Source organism: Camarhynchus parvulus, chromosome 3, assembly GCF_901933205.1.
Source record: "Camarhynchus parvulus chromosome 3, STF_HiC, whole genome shotgun sequence".
In the NCBI taxonomy this organism is placed as follows: domain Eukaryota; kingdom Metazoa; phylum Chordata; class Aves; order Passeriformes; family Thraupidae; genus Camarhynchus; species Camarhynchus parvulus.
This window is the reverse complement of record NC_044573.1, coordinates 54,715,658-54,734,371: the sequence shown is the minus strand read 5'-3', so window position 1 is coordinate 54,734,371 and position 18,714 is coordinate 54,715,658. Positions and strand designations below refer to the sequence as shown.

General features: G+C 40.8%; 1 protein-coding gene across 1 annotated transcript in view; it reads right to left on the bottom strand.

The window, feature by feature from the left end:
* SYNE1 (spectrin repeat containing nuclear envelope protein 1) overlaps positions 1 to 2,971 on the bottom strand; it is a 288,727-nt gene extending 285,756 nt beyond the window's left edge. The window contains exon 1 of the mRNA XM_030946688.1: positions 2,892 to 2,971. The gene's annotated coding sequence lies outside the window, so the exon portion shown is untranslated. The remainder of the gene's footprint in view (positions 1 to 2,891) is intronic.
* Between the last annotated feature and the right edge of the window lie 15,743 nt (positions 2,972 to 18,714).

Sequence of the window (18,714 nt, the reverse complement as noted above, 5' to 3'; positions counted from 1 at the left end):
TGAAAGCTGTAATTCCATTTGAATAGAAAATACAAACTGTTCTAGGAGAAAATAAAAGGCAGAGACTTGCTTTTTTTAGGAAAATTGGCAGAACATACATTTTTAGATACATGCAAAGAAAGGTCATTCAGACTTATTGATACAAAAAGTTAAAGACAGCCTAATCTACAATTTAGTAATCCTGTTATTGAAATTGTGCAGGAATATATTACAGGCTTATAGCTGTTGGTAATAGCAGGGGACTGGGATCAGTAGCTCATTACCTTCTACAAACACAGGATATAATCCTTGCCTAAAAGAGCTTACTTTCTGCACAGACAAAGACAGGGTGAGATTAAGATCAGAGGTCACAATATACAAGCAAATAGGACAGAGTGAAGTTCACATCTGAAGTGTAAGCCAGTTCATGGCAGGAGAATTGTTCTGATTTTCTGGTTTAACACTGAGGGCAGCTAGGAGTTCTGTGGCATAACATGACCTATAGCACAAGACTATTGCAGAGGTACATCTGTGGGAGGAAAAATAAAAAGGACCACTAAAATAGAAAACACTGAAGCATCTCAGGAAAGGGTGGGTCAAACCAAGTTTGAGATAAGCAAGTAAGCGTCAGTTCTTTGGTATTCCTGCACATCTCCCAAGCAAGAAATTTTGCTATAAGTATAACTTATAAGCAAGAGGCAGACAACTGCCAAATGAATGCAAAAGCAGAAACCCCTCTGGTTTTCCCTTTAAATTGTGCCTTTGGGTGAAACAAAGCCACAAGTCCATTCACTTCAGATGTACACCACTGCTGTTAGTTTTATAACCTCTAAGGAGACACAAGAACTCTAAAGTTTTGACACTAGCTATGGTAAGGAGTATTAAATAAATTGTTTATGTTTGATATATGTACTTTCTCAATAACTACTGCCAGTAGTTGACAAGAAAAAAATTGAGCCACAACTGACTTCCTTTAACACAGCATAGCTGAGGTGGGTTAATGTGGTGTTTTGTCTGAAGGGTGAATGTATGTATTTCCTCTTGGGACCAAAGCTCTGTGGACCCCCAGCAATCACTCTCAGTGTGCTGGCCTTGAAAGATTCATGCCTTGTTCAGTGCCTCACCCAGAAAGAGCCTCTTCATTGCCAGGAACTCTTACTCTCTCCTCAAATTTAACAGAGTGCTGTTCTTTCCCTATGCGCCTCTGCCCTCTCTGATCCAGTATCAAAGTCAGTTTCTTTGAGCAGTGTGCTTGCTGACAGGCTGCATAACTCTGCATGGCTCCCATGAAGTTCTTAAGGTCCCAAAAAAACCATCATTGACGACTCTCATATTTAATAAAGAGAAAGTAATAGTGCATGAAGCCATATAGTTATTACAAGTTTCTTACATCTGTACTAATTACAGCAGTCCAAATCACTACTGAAACTTACTACAACAGTCTACAGAAAAAATAGAATAAAATTTTTAAAAATTTCAAACATATTTGGATTCACCAGCAAAATACATAAGTACTGGTATTTTATACTCAGCAACATGGAATTTCCATTGACATACATTATTTCTGAAGGTAATATTAAACAAACAAGCAAAGCAGACATTATGAACAGGAGTTAAAGGAACAGGTGGGAAGTGTAGGGATTGTCCTTCTACATTCACATCTAACAGGGTTTGCAAAGATGAGAATTTAATCATTGCAACACGCAGCACCATGCTCATTCTGGAGAGCTCCCTTCTCAGGGCAAAACATCTGTGTGGAACATTCCAAATGACAATGCCTGACTCTCACCAGAAAAGAAGTAACTCCAACATTTCAACACTGTACCTCAGAAAGCAGTTTTTTTCATGTCATTCAGCACAAAACAAACATTTACTGTAACAAAGAAAAAAGCCTTTCTGTTTACCAACCAAAATGACATTGCACCCTGTTATTTTCCTGTCTGGTGGCAATATGTTAACATAGCCCATCAGCATTTACAGCCTGGGAGCTGTTTAATGTTGAAGTGCACGCAAGAATCACAAAAATATTTATCAGAGATCACGGGGAGCAGACAGTCCATCACTAGTACTACTACAGGAAAGCGTGAGCCTGTTAGGAGTCGTTCAACAGGCTCCGCACTAGAAGAGTTCTGGCAGGCAGCCAGAAACACCACATACTATTTCCCTACAAGCCACATAGGTATACATCCCTCACAGCCAGACGCACTGGAGTTTCCCTCACCATCACACAGATGATTTACATAAGTATTTGCTCATAAAATTCCAATATCTGGTCTTTTGTAGCAGGGTACTAATACTCCTTATAAGCACTTCTCCTCAGCATGAATATGGTTGTCAAAATCCTAGTAACAACCTTGTCGGTGAGTATTTCAGTAGGTCTTACCTCCGAGGAGTTGCCACACAAGCCAGGGAACATATGGGCTCTACGCATCTCTGTCGTGGTGCACTTGTCCTTTTTGCACCATCACTGCGTGCAACCCAGGCTAAAACTGGCTTCCCGGGAGCGCCCATCAATAGTCACATTTCCTTTGGTTAACTACGTTTCGGCCTGCAGTGTGTGACTGAGCAGAAAACTGGCTATCTCTGCAACACACACGTACGTGCACTTCAGGAGGAGAACCACGACAGCCCTCCGTCGCGTTTGTCCGCTCCGAAAGGGCAAAACCTCAAATTCCCCCCCCCCCCCGGAACACGGGCAAACTCCGCAACCACGGCACGGAGTTTCGGATTCACCCCAAGACAGTTCTGCACAGGAGAGCAGGAGGCGGCTGGGGGGCAGCCAGCAGAGGCTGCCCCGTGGGACCCCCTTCTTCCCGGCCGCGCTGCAGCCGCTCGCGGGCTCACCGAAGCGGCGGCCCCGCCGAACACCCCCGGCCCCAGGGAGCCCCCGGCCCCGCGCCGCCGCTCCTTACCTCAGCCCTGCGCCCCGCGCTGCTCCGCGCCTCGGAGCGCCCGGCGCAGCTGCCTGGTTACCGAGCACAACACGCCCGCCGCCCCGCCCCGCCCCGCCGGCCCGCGGCGAGGAAGCAGGTGCGGGGGTGGGAAGAGGGCGGGAGCGCGGTGCGTGTGCCGGGATGCGTGTGCCGCGGGTGCGTGTGCCCGGGCTGCGTGTGCCCGGGACGCGTGTGCCCGGGGCTGCGTGTGCCCGGGGCTGCGTGTGCCCGGGACGCGTGTGCCCGGGACGCGTGTGCCGCGGGTGCGTGTGCCTGGGGCTGCGTGTGCCCGGGGCTGCGTGTGCCGCGGGTGCCGGGGGTGCGTGTGCCGTACCCTTGCGGCGCTTCCCGGTGCGCGGCCCCGCCGCCTGCGGGCTGCAGCCCGTGCCCCGGTGCCCGCTGTCCTTGCGCGCATCGCGGGGGGGCCGCGCCCCGCCCCGCCTCGCCGCGGCTGCAGCAGCAGCGGCAAAGCCGAGGCAGCTTGTCCGGGGGCGGCTGGCGTTGACCGCGGTGCCGGGGAGTCGTAGGACAAGACACCGGCCTCAGCCCCGAAGTGCGTTCTGAGGAGTAGCCGAAATACTCCTGAGAACGACTGTATCGACCTGTCGCTGCTAATTACTATTACTAGTTATATTACTATTATTGTTATTATTATTGCTGCAATGTAGAGCGTGCTGTAGGGCATTACCTTTGGCGTAGGCTCCAGAGCATCATCACGCATAAGGCAGAGAGCTGCACAAGCAAACTGGGACAGCAGCTCTTACATAACAGCAGCAGGACAGAAATATTCAAAGGAGCTAGCAAGACGGTCTGCCACTTTCTAGCTCAGACCACGCTAACCATGCAACAGTGCTTGTGCCCCCAGCATAAAACACGATTCTGACTCTTCCAAAGACATTGCACAATCCCTGTGACTTAATTTCGCTTTTCCCCAGCTTCATTTTAATTGATGCCATTAAGGCTAGCTTCATGCAGGAGACAGAAGGATATTTTTCTGCTTAAGAGATGGATCATCTCTGGTCTGTGTCATTGGGAAAAAAACCCACTCATTTGGAGCTGAAATGGAGAAGTTGAGAGAAGCAGTGCCAATGAACCTCTTAGTTTTCATCGTTTCTGGCAGTGCTGCAGTGATTCTACAACATTAGCATGCAGGGTGTTTACTGAGTGGATGGATAAAATCTGAGTTAGGCAGCAGAGATTACTCAGCATCACCCTGTCCTTTAGCACCAGTCATAGTAACATTGGTGCTACCCTCGTGATAGGAACACTTACAATTATGGCACCTATCCCAACACTTCACAGTTATGGATTGCACACTTGGAGCCAGTGTGGAAGAAGCAGACATACCAGGAGCTACAGCAAGAATTCACGTGAAACTGGGATATACATATCTAGGTCACCTCCAGCCATCCACAAAAATTACTCTTTCTGACAATGAGGGTAACCAGGCATATTGGGCCTGAAATTTTTCTCCTTTTGTAGGGTTGTGGGATTTTTTGTTTGGTTGGTTTGGGGGGGGGGGGGGGGGGGAGGGTGGTGTTCTGGGGTGGGGGAGGGTGTGCAAGAGGGGAACTGAATCTTACCTCTTTGCCTTACCCCATGCCAGTTGCAGCACCAAAAATGGCAAAGGAAGAGGATACTAACATGTTTCTGAATTCCACCTTTCTACATATATCTTTTTGCTGAAAAAATTCCTCACCTTGCTGCCTCTTTCAGAAAATACTATCTTATTTTTCTAGGTTTAAGAATATGAGTGCTAACCTGAATGAGAGCATCTTCACTGCAAAAGCTCAGACTTCCCATAGTAATACTACTATTGTTTGAAGGAGTTCAGCAAAGTACTTCCTAGTGTAAGCTTCAATTTCAGCACTAAATGCTCCACTGTATATTTTAAAAGCTCAGCTAGAAAAAATTTTTCTATGTTATACTAAGAACAATGTATTTGTCATTATTACTTTTTCTATTTTGCTTTTAATTGTTAAAAAATCAGGATCTGAAACTGTTGCCTCTTGGATATGTGTAAATCTTTTCTGAAAGGACCGGCAATTAGATTTGATAGTATATAGCTCCCTCAAAGGCTGCTGCTTTTAGATGAGACATGGTCTTTTGCACTGAAGAATTTGGGGCACTCTTCCTCAAAAGAGAAATGCTACCTATAAAAGAGGTACAGTAACATTTAGGTTTGCCTCAGTATTGTATCACTCTCTACTTGATCCAGTTTGGGTTGCCAGACTTCAAAAAATATCTAAATCAGGTAGAGAAAATACAGAGGATGGCCATGGGAATGGTGGAAAATTTAGAACACTTAATCCAAAAGAAAAGTCTGAAATTGTTATTCAATCTAGAGATTAAAAGCTGGCATGAGGTATAAAAACATTCTAAAGGAGCACTTAAAGGAAGGGAATCATCACTTCTCAGTGTCCACAGTACATAGGACAAGAAGTAATCTGCTTACCTTGTACATGATATTGTCATATCAGAACCAAAAATTTTAGGAGGAAATAAAGCTTTGCACCACATACCATAAGAAAGAAGTGAAACTGGTGTTGTGGAAGATATTTAAGTTTGCACTAGACAAGTGTCTTCCAGGAAGGCATTTTTAATTTTTTAATACTTTGTCAGGGTGCAGAACAGGATATCTCTCTAAGTGTCTTGATCTCTTTCGAGTCCATTTGTTGTAACTGTGAATGCTGGTTTGAGTAAAAGAGCATACCCTCCCTCCTGCAGCTTTTGCAGTGAGCAATAGTTGCCACTTCCTTCCTGTCCTAAACTGCCACACAGTATCTATGTACAACCTGGAAGCATTGCCACCCTACATCTGGTTTCCATGTACTGTATCAAGCGTAAATGTATAAACATTTAACCAAAGAATCATATCATTTGAACCAAGACCTGTAAAATCATCAAGCCCAACTGTTAACCCAGTCCAAGTCCACCACATCACCTTGTCCCTAAGCATCACATCTGCATCTCTTTTAAATACTTCCAGGGACAGGGAATCAATGACTTGGCTGGGCAGCCTGATTCAGTGAATGACAATCCTTCCCACAAAGAAATTTTCCTAATATCCAATCTAAACCTCCCCTGATGCAACTTGAGGCTGTTTGTTCTTGTACTATCACTTATTAATAGGGAGAAGAAACTCACATCCATCTTGCTAAACCTCCTTTCAGGCAGCTATAGAGAACAGAAAAATCTCCCCTGAGCCTCCTTTTCTCTATGATAAACAACCCCAGCTTCCTCAGCCACTCCTCACAAGACTTGTGCTCCAGACCCTTCACCAGCTCCGTTGAACTTCTCTGGACAATGTTCCAGCACCTCAATGTCCTTCTTGGAGTGAGGGGCCCAAAACAGGATTCAAGATGTGGCCTCAGCAGTGCTGAGTACAAGGGAACAATCATGTCCCTGGTCCTGCTGGATATGGTTTTTTTCTGTTTGCCATTGGTCTTCTTGGCCACCTGGGCACATCTGGCTCAGATTCAGTGGTTCTTGACCAGCACTCCAGGTCCTCTCCCCCCAGGCCACTTTCCAGCTACTCTTCTCCAAGCCTCTAGTACCACCTGGGGTTGTTGTGCCCCAGAGGCAGGACCTGGCACTTGGCTTTGTTGAACATCATACAACTGGCCTCAGCCCATTGATCCAGCCTGTCCAGATCCCTCTGCAGAGCTCTCCAGCAGATCCACACTCCCTCCCAGCCTGGTGTCTCAGCTGCAAACTGACTGAGGTTGCACTTGATCCCCTCATCCAAATCACTGATAAAGATATTAAATGCAGGAAAGGAACTGACCCCAGTACTGACACCTGGGGAACACCACTTGTGGAGCACCACTTTGTATCCCTGAGCCAAAGCTTTCTGTTCAGCCAGGGCGGGCTTTCCTGCTGGCTCATCTTTCAGCGCATTGGGACAGCCTGCTCCTGCACATTTAAGACTTCCTTCCTGAAGAATGACTAGCCTTCCTGGACTCCTCTGCCTTTCAGGACTGCCTCCCAAGGGACTGTCAGTCTCCTAAACAGGCCAAAGTGTGCCCTCCAGAAGTCCAAGGTAGCTGAAATCTCTGCTTACTTCTCCAAGAATCTACAAGCTGTAAAACTGCATGATTTTTTTACATAGTTTTGTATGCTGTACCTGAGTGCTTATGTTTTATATTTGAGTCTAACAAAACCTGGGTGAACAAACTTTGAAAATAAAATAAAAATACAACGAGAAGCCAGAGAATATATTCCCTCTAACGTGAAATTACATGAAATACACACTGAATTACATGAAATACAGCAATACACCTTTTCACTTCCCTTACATTGTGCTGAAATAAATAAATATAGTGGGATGAGATTACGCAAAATTATGTGGGAGTGGGAAAAAAATCAGGAAAAAATATCTGCTAAACTAGTATATTATACTGTGATATGTGATACATTCTTTTAAGTGAAGTTATCAAATTATAACAGCTTAGAGATAATTAGGATTTATATGTACTGAATGAGCTCAGTCTAGCATATGGCAAGAGTCGAGCTAAAACAAATGGCATTTATTTCTAGCATTAGTCACCCCATTTTTTCTGTCAAGAAAGTCATTATATCCTTTCAAAATGTATTGTTTTGACAATTTTCTCTTGTTTATGCTTCACAAGTTACAAATTAAATTGGAAAAAAAACCACCTAAAATCTCAAACTTCTATACAAGAATGAAAAGTGGATACCTCAATATTGTCTAAAATAGGACTCAAAGGTTATTACTTGAAGGTCTTAATCAAGCAGAAGAACTTCCAGCCTAAAAATTCCACTAGAAGCTGCCCAATCCAGCAGTTGAGTAGCAGCAAGGCTGCCACAGGTTCCTATCCCGACATGCAGCCGGCAGCAAAGCCGAGTGTGCACCCCCAAGAGGTGTGTGTGTGCTCATGGTATCAATGTGCATGCACAGGAATGCGTGGCTGCATGCACAGCCCAGCAGGGACCAAAACCACAGCACTGATGCTGACCTGTCACAGGACCAGCCTGATCCTGCCTCATCAGGGTGAAAGCCTGAGAGCAGAAAATACATGCAAATACACATACAGCCCTAAAGGGTGAACCCCTGCCGTAGTTGGTGTAAAACACTCCATTGTGCCAGCACTTGGCCCCTGGATCCCAGTCTGCCCAGCTCCTGACGCCTGAGCCCCGCTCCACTGGCAGATAAAGGCCCACTGACCCATCAACAAACACAACTCCTTTTTACAGGACACGTTTTATCCCCTTAGCCTTCCATTTTCCACACTCCTCTACCCACCCTTGTGCCTCCAGCCCTTTGTGTGTTGTGGAGATGAGTCTTTAAACACATAACCTAACATTTTTTAACAATGCTTTGGCATAGAAAAATAAATTTAAAAAAATAAAATCGATTTTAAAAATTCAGATGAGTATGGTAAGAGTAAATTCTTTGCAATGAACGAGTAGTACAAAGCAATCATGATCAGATTGTGCCACCCTGTGGACTGTATCAAAAAGATGCTTCCTTTAATGCTGGGCTAAAAATATGCTGCAGAAACAGGCCAAGAAATTCTCAGCCACTAAAGCAAAAGTCATTTCGAGTTTCCTTACATTCTAATAGAGACAAAATGTCTTTTTGAGCCGTTTCTTTGAGCAGCACAGGGCAGATTTTCAGCTGGCACCAGTCTCAAACAAACATAGACAAATATCTTATCAGGAAAAGTCATAATAACTTGGTAAATTATCTTCCTGTTATGTAACACTGGGCAGAATAATTGCATTTCTTTGCTTGCTTGGAGATACATGTGTGAACAGAAAAAACAATCTATCCTAAATTATAAAGAAATCAAAATAATTACCTCTCTGGAATACAATATTACAGTCAAACAACAGATCCTCATAGTAAAAACAATAAACAAGATGGAAACCACAGCATATGTCAGTGTCCACAGTAAAATGATGATTTGGAGACTAAAATAAAAGACCAACAGGGTAGGAAGAGAGGGCTCCTGGAAAGTTGGGGTTGTTAGACAATTTGGAGCTGTCTTTTAAGATCTAATCTGAAAGGAGATCTGAACAGATATTGAGAGCAGGGTATTTAATAAGAGGTGAGAAGCTTGGTGTACCACATGAGGAACAAGAACAAACTGATGTTGTCAAAACATGAGAGGGCAGGTGGTATCAATCAGAGATTGAAGAAAGCATTATTTTTCTAATAAGAAATGTATTTTGAAACTCGTTGCTTTACTTCAGTTGCTATAAGCAGCATATGGGTCTAGAATGAGGCTAGTCTCCCTGATAATACAATATTTACCTGCAGGAAACCCCGGCTCCATGATTTTTCATAATCTGTAATCAATATATTTAAGATTCTCATGATCACTATCATTACTCAGCTGTTGGCTGACTGGCACTCAGTGTCTGTTCTCTGTCACTGTAATACACTTGAAGTTTCAAAGCTGTATTTTCTGACTTCTGTAGTGTTCTGAATAGAAAACATATGAAAAAAACCTATTAAAATTAAATATTTAAATATGTCTAGTGCGGTAAATATTTTAAATGACAAGGCATATATCTGAGCCACTGAACACTATTGTGTGAGTGAAAGAATTTATCAAAAATCTTTCCTGACCTCATTTTGAATATACCTTATACTCATTAGGTGAAAGAACAATCTTGGTATTCATGTGAACTTCCAAAGGCAGAAATCTGCAATCTCTGTGAAATTAATGTAATCAGGTATTATTTTCTATCATTTGATGTTGACAGGTAGTTCTTCTGAACAATGTCAGGATTCTTTTATGAGACATCCATGTTTTTTATCGCATTCATTTTCATTCAGGAGTTTGAAGCTCTGTGTCTTGTCTAATAGCATATAATGAGTAGGAAGCGTGTTGTTTTCTGTGAAAACAGATGGTGTTGTTTAAAACAGCATTGCAATTTCTGTAAAAAAATTGCTTATTTAGAATACGAGTTTTAAGAATAATATAACGTAATGAAGATACAACAGGAATTTTATTAAGAACAAACATTTTCTGAATTGGTAGATCAAACTTAAGAATGAAATGATAAGAGTTCTAAATGGCCAGTAGCAAGGCCAAGCAATGTTGAAAGAATGAGTTATCATGCCTACAAAATGTCTCTTTTTTTTCCCCCAAAATTATGTGCTACCCCTCTCTTGGCTTGAGCTGTGTCCACAGTTTCATTGCTATGCTTTATCCTGAAGGTGGCTGCAACTTCATGTGAGTCATTCATTCCCACAATGTCTGAATGTTTTTTTGCTGGATGTTTTCAATATTTAGCTGTGACTGCAAGGAAATTAGGTAGTTTCAAGACTACAGTGCAACATTTATTTCAGGAAAATACTGTGGCACAATACAAAAATACAGAATGTAGTTTAAATTCATCACAAAAATTATTCAGTAAATATGCTCTTCCACTAGGCAAAAAGTCTGCAAGGGAACTCTTTCTTTCTTTCTACCTTAATGCTTTGGGTGAGTATCTTTTCCTATATAGACCAAGTCATTGTTAAATAATGTTCTTGGGAGAACAAGCAATCTTTTGGAAGAGTTTTTCTGTTGTGTAAAAAATCTTTCATAACTGTGTCTCTTTGATCTCCAAAAATTAAGTTTCATAGCTGAAAGAGAAGCTCAGGCAGCCCACTGGTGATTTATATCTTACAGGGTTTTGCTTTAAATTTCCATTATTACCTTTAATAAACCTGCTCCTCTGTGTTATGGGGACCATTATGCAGTGCCATTTCCAGGTGCCTGTCAAAGTTATGGTATTAAGGCCCAGATGCTTCTAGCTCCTTCATGCTTATTTCTGGAGATTTCATAAATGTTCTCTGTTCTCCAGAGACAGATTTTGTTGTTGTTTACACAGATTTTGTAAAATATTGTCAGAAATACTGGGTTTGTATTCATGTTGCATTCATAGGGAGGCTTATACCAGCCACTGTTCTGACTGTCACCTCTGATCATGAAGTGCAGCACCCCAGAACCAAAAGGGCAACCTGCCACAGAAGTACCTGGACCACCAACACTCTACGGCTCAGACTTGCCACAGACTCATATCCTCTGGACACAGAAGAGAGCAATAGGGTCAGTAGTGGACCCAGCATTGAGAGCCTTGAGATTCTTTGGATTTCTTTTGTTTTCTGTTGTCATCTGAGGCAAACCATATTAGATGCTCCCCATTCTGCTTCTCTTCTCTCATCTCAAAATTCCCATCCCAGCTCCAGTCAGCTCAACTCATCCCAGGAAAAATCCAAACAGATTTCATTCTCAGGTCAGCCTGCTCATTTTATTGACTGTGCTTCAAAAGAAGGGAACAGCAAGAAATAAATCACCCAGTCAGAGGGTATTTTCTCTGATTTTATCTGAAGATCAGATTTTTGTTGTTGCCACCATACAAGAACCTTTCATAATATATTCCTGGGAACTGGCAACACCCATCATTTCAAAAGACATATGACTTATCTTTGTCTTCAAAACTGGAAAGTGGAAGCATTCTTGCTGACATTAATTCCCCTACTCCTGCTTCCCCTTACCATTTGTGATGGCTTTCTGGTTCTCCACTTGTCTCTTTTTTCTTTTTTAAATCTGGTTCCATGCACTGTCCTGACAGTCTTCCTCGACCAGTCCAGAGATCTTTGATTAAGATCAAGTGATCTAAATTCAAAGGCTTAGCAGTCATTCTTGATGTATGTCCTTTAATTCTACATTTTATTCTTATTGAGCTTTCTTTCTTACTGTGCTTTCTTTCTCAAGTTTCTTACGTTTGACTGGCCCATCTCAAGTAGTCATGCTGTTGAATGCTTTGCCTTTAAGTTTCATTTCCATAATATTTTCCTCATCTCTCATAATTTTATTTCCTCTTATTTTCCATCATTCAGAACACAATTGTGAGTACATGTGATTCAATTTACCCATGCAGATTTCTGTTTGCTAAATATCTGTTTCAGAATTCCTACATCTTAGATGTGCTTGTCTCCCAAGACCTTTACAGAATAAATCAGGAGTTGTTCTACTGAAAGTTTCATCACAATAAAATTGAAAGCATGCATGAAATGAATGCACATGCATTCTTTCAAGGAATACCAAGCTACTTGTACTTACTGGTAAATTATTTTCTACATCTGGAGTTTCTGCAGTCACCCCATGCTTGGATGCCTGTGTCCGCAACCTCTCACCCTTACAGCACAAGATTTATTAAGCTTACTCTCCTTAACAGCAAGTTACCTGAGAGCAGTAAAAATTAATGACCTGCAGTACAAAATGGTTAAAGTAATTATTCACCAGTCTCCAAAGGACCATAATTGCATTTCCATTCTCTGTGGAGCTCTCCAATTAGCTTGCTGAGGGACCGGGGTGCTCAGCAGTGTGGAGGTTACAAGTACAGAAGTTTGTGTGAATGCTCAGGAGAGAGGGAGTAAGGATTGTCAGAGGTGGCTAGGATGGGTGAGGGCAAAGGCTTGGAGGTCTGGAAAGTTCTGGAATTGCTGCGTTCCATGGGTTTCTGGGCTTATATGAATCCAATCCAGCCAGCACGAATCCAAACCCAGCACGGAAGCAGCATAGACGAAGGACAAAAGACAAGGAGCGCTCTTTCTCCACGTGGGTGTAGGTATCCGTTTATTAGCTTGAGACAGGATGTGAGGTTGTGCAGCCACCCAGGAACGACTAGAAGGAAAGTATATGTGGGAGGAATGACTACTGCAGTCCTTCATCACAGCAAAATTTTGTAATTAGTTTGGGACATAACTTCTCTGGGATTCATAGTTATGCTGAGGGAAGAACAGCTTTCATTACATGACCTCTCTCTTTTTCCTACTTAAACCTCTCTCTTTTTCCCACTTCAACACGACCAAGTACCTGCTTTTGCTTTTGACTATTTCTCTACTTAAGACAAGGTCAGACAAACAGGTTGCTGCCAGAGTCCTGTTGTTACAGCAGTAAGTAATGGTCCTGCTCTAATTAACTGCAGCTCAACAAACAAGGCAAGCACAACAAACCTGGTAAACAAGCTCCCTGTGAAATTTCTTTAACCCTCACATGCTGCTCTCAGGGGAAGGGCAAATAAAATGAACAAAAGTAAAATAAAACAATGAATGGAAGCTTGCACTCTTGCTTTGCATTGTGATATTTTCCTGCAGAGTGCAGGAAAGAATAATTTACACAATAAAGAAGAAATGAAAATCATCTAGTCTCACTGTAATTTGTCTGTACAGAACTTAAGCACAACAGATTTGGGATTGATGGATGGGAAACCTTGGGGAAACCATAATAATAATTAATTACAAAACCAAGCAAGATAAGTTGGTATATAAAGCATTGCCCATGGACTTTACAGTCTTCAAAACCCCAACTTTCAATGTTATGAGGTATTGTTTCACTCTCTGTACTTTTCTGAATGGCTGATCTTGGCTTCATGTACTTAGAACATTTTGACATCATATAAATTTGAATTGTCCATCAGTAAATCAAAAGTGCTGTAACAGAGGAATACAAGTCCAGCTAAATTCACAAGTGGCATTTCAAGCTTGTTGGATTTATAGAAATAAATGGATACACCATGACTATGGTGTGATCCTGTCAGAGGATGGGAAGATTAAACATTCATGAATACTGAAAGGCAGTTTCCTTCAATTGTTGATCATGCCTCCATTCTTAACCTTCCCCATAGGATTTCCTCTTGCTCTAAACTTGAGAAAAGCAAATTTTTTGCTAGACTTTTTGTAGTAGTAGTAAACTGGTGAAGGCGGCTATAATTGTCAAACATTTGTTGTTGTTTTTCTTCACATTACTCATTTACCTATGGTATGACTCAAAAAGCAGATTTTGACTCCAACAAGCCATTTGGCTGGAAAAAATGAAAGAAGAATTTTCAATCTGTTCATCTATCAAGCAAATGGAGTCATGAAAATTAAGCAGTATGCCCACAGTAAACTTAACTAAATCAAACCAAAATGGTATCTGTGGTGGCGTATGGTTACTGAAAGGCTATTTTTCGTGACTAGCCTGGTAGACTGGTAGACCAGATATAAGTCTGGAAAGAAATAATTAAGTAATCCAGACTGGGAAAAGTTTTATTATAAAATTACTCTGATTTTTTTTTTTAGCATTGGAACCTATAGAAGAATTAGTTTTGGAAACAGCCGTAATATAAACATATGAACAGTAAAGATTTTGTTCTTACCATAATTCTATTCTTATTTTTGGAAAATATTTCAGATATTCAGGAGCTATAAATACCCTCTAGAGGTTCATTTTTCCATTTCACACCTACTATGCTATCTCATTATGTTTAGGGATATTTTCATTAGCAATGATGTGCTTGGATTAGGCTCTTACCTAACACTCATAATGAAATAACTGCAGGGAACCCTTCCCACCAAAATTATTATAAAAATGGGTCCCAGAAACATACCTTGAATCCAGTATGCTGTTTCTTGGCTTGACTAACTGTGTGATAAAATGAAGACCATGTCAGTCTTAAATCCTAGTATACATCTCAGCAGAAGAATTGCAGACGACAGCCTCTGCCCACCCGTGGGCAGCAGCACTGCAAAGAGAGGTACTGAACATGCACACAGATTCACTGGTGCACAACTCCACACACAAATGGTAGTACACAGGATTTTTTTTTCTCTTGTGATAAGGGAATGCTGCCTGATAAATCCGTTAAATTCCATGTGGCCACTTGGGAAAAATACAATTTTGCTTCTAAACTGTTCATGAATTGTAAAGGTAAGTGAGACTTGATGCTCAGGAGACCAATGTCTGTGAAAGAGAAGCATCTCTCGGCATAAACAAATACAGCTACCTCTGTGCTATTATTTCAATTAAATGATAAATTTCAGACCAATCCAGGGAGTGGAGAAATGGATTCCATTTTGTTCCATCTTTTTTACAGCAGATTGGACAGAATACAACAGCAAGAGATGATTTTGTTATCCAGTACTGGTGGAAGTAAAATTTTCAGTTCAACTGTAGAACTCTATCAGTTACCATGAAAGTGTTAAAATAAAGGGTTGTTGTCGTACTGAATTGCTTTTGGGCGTTGTTGGTTTCTGTCCCCTTACTTGGTTCCCTTCTTAGGGGATAGAAGAAAGAAGAGAAGAGCAATCTGAATTAAGGTAATGTCTTTAGTAAATGTCATGCTTCAGCACTGCAAGCCTCAAGACTTTTAGGAGAGCAGAAATGAGTAGAAGGACCCCCATGTTTATTGCTCTGTCCTTTGCCTTCTAGCATCCTAACTGAAGACAAGGAAATATTTTACTCTAAGAACATAATGGCAAACCTCTTTCCTAGATTATAAGTTTATGCAAAACTAACAAATTTGTCCATTAGATAAACATTTTCCACATTTTGGAAAGCATGTTGGTGGATTTCATTTTCATCTGCTGTGTGGGAAGTGGGTTCACAGGATGCATTTGTAGGAGAACTAACAATGAAGAAGGATTTTTTGGCTTGCTGATTCCAGTTTTCTGCTCCTATTAGCAATAATCCTCTGTAGTTATTTGTGAAACTTCAACTTGAAGGTTAAACCTAGATTTATTTATGTCTCCATTTTAATTCCCTGTGAGGAAACAAATCTTACCTAATGACAGTACCCTGTTTTCTCTTCTGGGATGGTTACTTTAATTTAGTTTCCTGACAAAGGTTTGAGTTTGGGTCTTTCAGCTTTCCAAATTGCTAGTGTCATGTAGGCCACCACAAAATATGAAGCAATCTGCTAGATAAGAAGCAGTGAGAGAGGAAATCCCTGATTTTCTGTTAGCCTCAAATAGCTCATCTTTCCCCCCTCCCTCTTTCACGTCCTTGTGTCCCTGAGGATGACACATATTACTGAGGTGTGCAGATGGGCTCCCACAAGCCCCATAATGCCAACTCTCAGCACCATACTCCCATACACCATACTAGATATTACTTGCCTGTGGGAATTCAGTACCAAGATGCTAAAACTGTCTTTTGCCCACATGACTTACCACTGTTGCTTCCAGCAGGACCTACTGCCCTGGGGTGATTTTGAGATTTTATTTAAAATATTTAAACTTGAATCAAAAATACTTCCTTCTTTTTTTTCTCTCCTACCTTAAGTTTAACCAGTGCTGAAATGCAGTAACATAAAGTATATTTTACTGTTTGTTCTCTTTTAATTGTCTCCTTCCTTTTCCACCCACACATAAATACACACAGTCTTCAATATCACAAATACCACAAAAAAAATAAACAGGAATCAGAAAGTGCCCAGTTGGCAGAAGGGGAGTGCTCTCCTCAGCCACTTTTTATGTCTCTCAGTCATCTTTCACCGAGTAATATAAGACTTCCACATTTGGGAAAAATATGATTTCAGAGTTTTGAGTTGAATATTGTATCGAAAAATGTTACACATGTTCCAGTAAACAAAAAGAGCATTCATATACTGCACAGTGACACTGTCTTCTCAATCACATCATGGTGCATAATCAGCAATGAGGGATCTTCTTTTTATATTATGTCCTTAGGATTTCATAGCTCCCAAAAAATACTGAACAGGAATTCTCGTGAAACTCCTACCCATGATTCTTTCACTGAAAAATTTGGAGGAAAATTAGTAACAACTAACACCCTCACAGAAACCAGTGTGTTTTCTAAGAGGGTGATGTTGCTGCAGCCATGTTTCTTTTCATTCATAACATCCATATAATATTGGAAGGTGCATTCTGATAGAGCCACCATGAGGCAGTAGGACATTTAACCTGTAGCTGGTACGCTGAAGAACTTTGCTATCTGAACTTGAAGTGAGTCATTAAAGCCAGTAAATTGAAGATGTAGCTTTTCAGCCCTTTGCCACGTTATGAGCAGAATTTAACATTGGTAGTTTGATGGTAGACAGGAACATTTTTCGTCACTGGTCAATAAAAAAAAAAATTCCTGAGTTTTTTCTTCATGCATCCGGAGAGCTGCAAAGCTAACCAAGGACAAATATGAGACTGCTGAAATATGAAACAATTAAAGGAAATCCCAGTTTAAATCATAATCTCCAGATGGAAAGTGTAAAAAAAAAAAAAGAAGAAAAAGTTTCACTGGATGCTCATTCTATTTTTTTTTTCAGTGAATTTTGCTTACATTTGAAATAAGAAAATTGTGTGGGTTTGTGCAGGAGAATTCAATATATTTACCTGTGTTTCACCAGGATCAGGGCTGGTGCTGCTGTAAATTCAAAGCACCTCCCCTAATTTAATCAGTGAGTTTGAAACCTTTAAAGACAGAGTTAAATTAGTCTTTTCAAAGAGTAAAAGACTGCTCATTTTGTTGGAATTGAACTCACGTTAGTAATGTATTTGACATCTCATCATCTACATACCCCCATATCCCATCAGTCAGAAGTGACAGGCTTATACTTGTCAGTATAATGAAAGATGATGAACATTTTTACCCATGAGGGTATATTGAGCTATGATAATTTTATTTTCAGGAAAAGATACTTCTCAATAAAGAAAAAATGAAAGAATCTGTGGTGTTACCAGTAAAATATATTTTTGCAATACACAGAAAAAAAGAGTACAGGAATAAAATTACTCTAACACTTAATAAATTAAGAAGAGTCTATGATTTACCAATCTGCTTTAGCTTTTTGGTGAAGATTCCAAAAAGGTTGCCCAGAGAAGCTGTGGGTGCTCCATCCCCGGAAGTGTTCCATGCCAGGTTGGATGTGGCTTTGAGGATCATGGTCTAGTGGAAGGTTCCAACTCTGCCAGGACAAAGGGGTTGGAACTAGATGACCTTGAAAGCTTCTTCCAGCCTGAACCATTTCTGTGATTCTGTCTCGGGATATAATATGCTGTACCCCTTTTAGATAAATTCTGTTGCTCGAACTAACAATTCTTGCTTTTTCTTTGCAAGAGTAAATAATGGAAAGACAGTTTGAAAATGACCTGAGAGATCCTCCTGCTTAGCAAGTCAGTTTAAACCCACATAACCTTTATTCATTTAAAACTTTATTTGTTGCAAGTTGGTAATAGGCAGTATAGGTGTGTGTCACAGGTAAGACTTTTGGTTGTGCAGCTTCTCTGATCTGCTGCTGGTAATTGCCCATATCAGCTGTTTGTTTCTGAGGGAAGCAAGAAAACTCCCATCTTGGAACATATTGTCAAGGGAGACACTGTCCTGTTTCTCAGTATTGTCAACTTTTCCCCAAAGAATTAAGATTTTTATTCCACACACTTGATTATGCATAACATGGAATTATTTGTACACATGTGCATGTCTGAACTCAGATGCTTTTCAACTAGATTGCGTTCAATCCTTTTTTACAATGATCATCTCAATAGATGCAGTCAGTAAACTAAAATGATTTCATTTCCTCATTTTAAAGTTTACAATAATTCAGTTTTGGTTTATTTCCCTATGGTCTTAGAGAACAAATAAAACCCTAGTTGATAACTATTTATTTTGTATATTTGTAGCATCTATTCTGATATCAGTGTCCTGGCTGAAACTAAATAATCCCAGAATTTCTTATGAAGTTGTATCTCATTCACAGTCATCTGAAAACAAGATCTTTTTCATTTAAGTTCTTAACTCAGTATTTGGATATGCCATTTTCAGCACAAGCTTTGAAAACTATCAGTGTCCATTACCATTCGGGTGTCTTTATTCAGTATTTTTTAAAATGTCCTTCATGAAAAAAAAAATAAAACAAACTGAAGCATAACAGAAAAGGTTCAATCTTAAAATTATTCCACATCCAAATCTTAATATTGATATAGTCCTAAATTTAGGGGATTCTAGATATTTATTATGAAAAGTAAATATAGCTACTTTTGGGTTTGGGTTTGTTGGGGGGT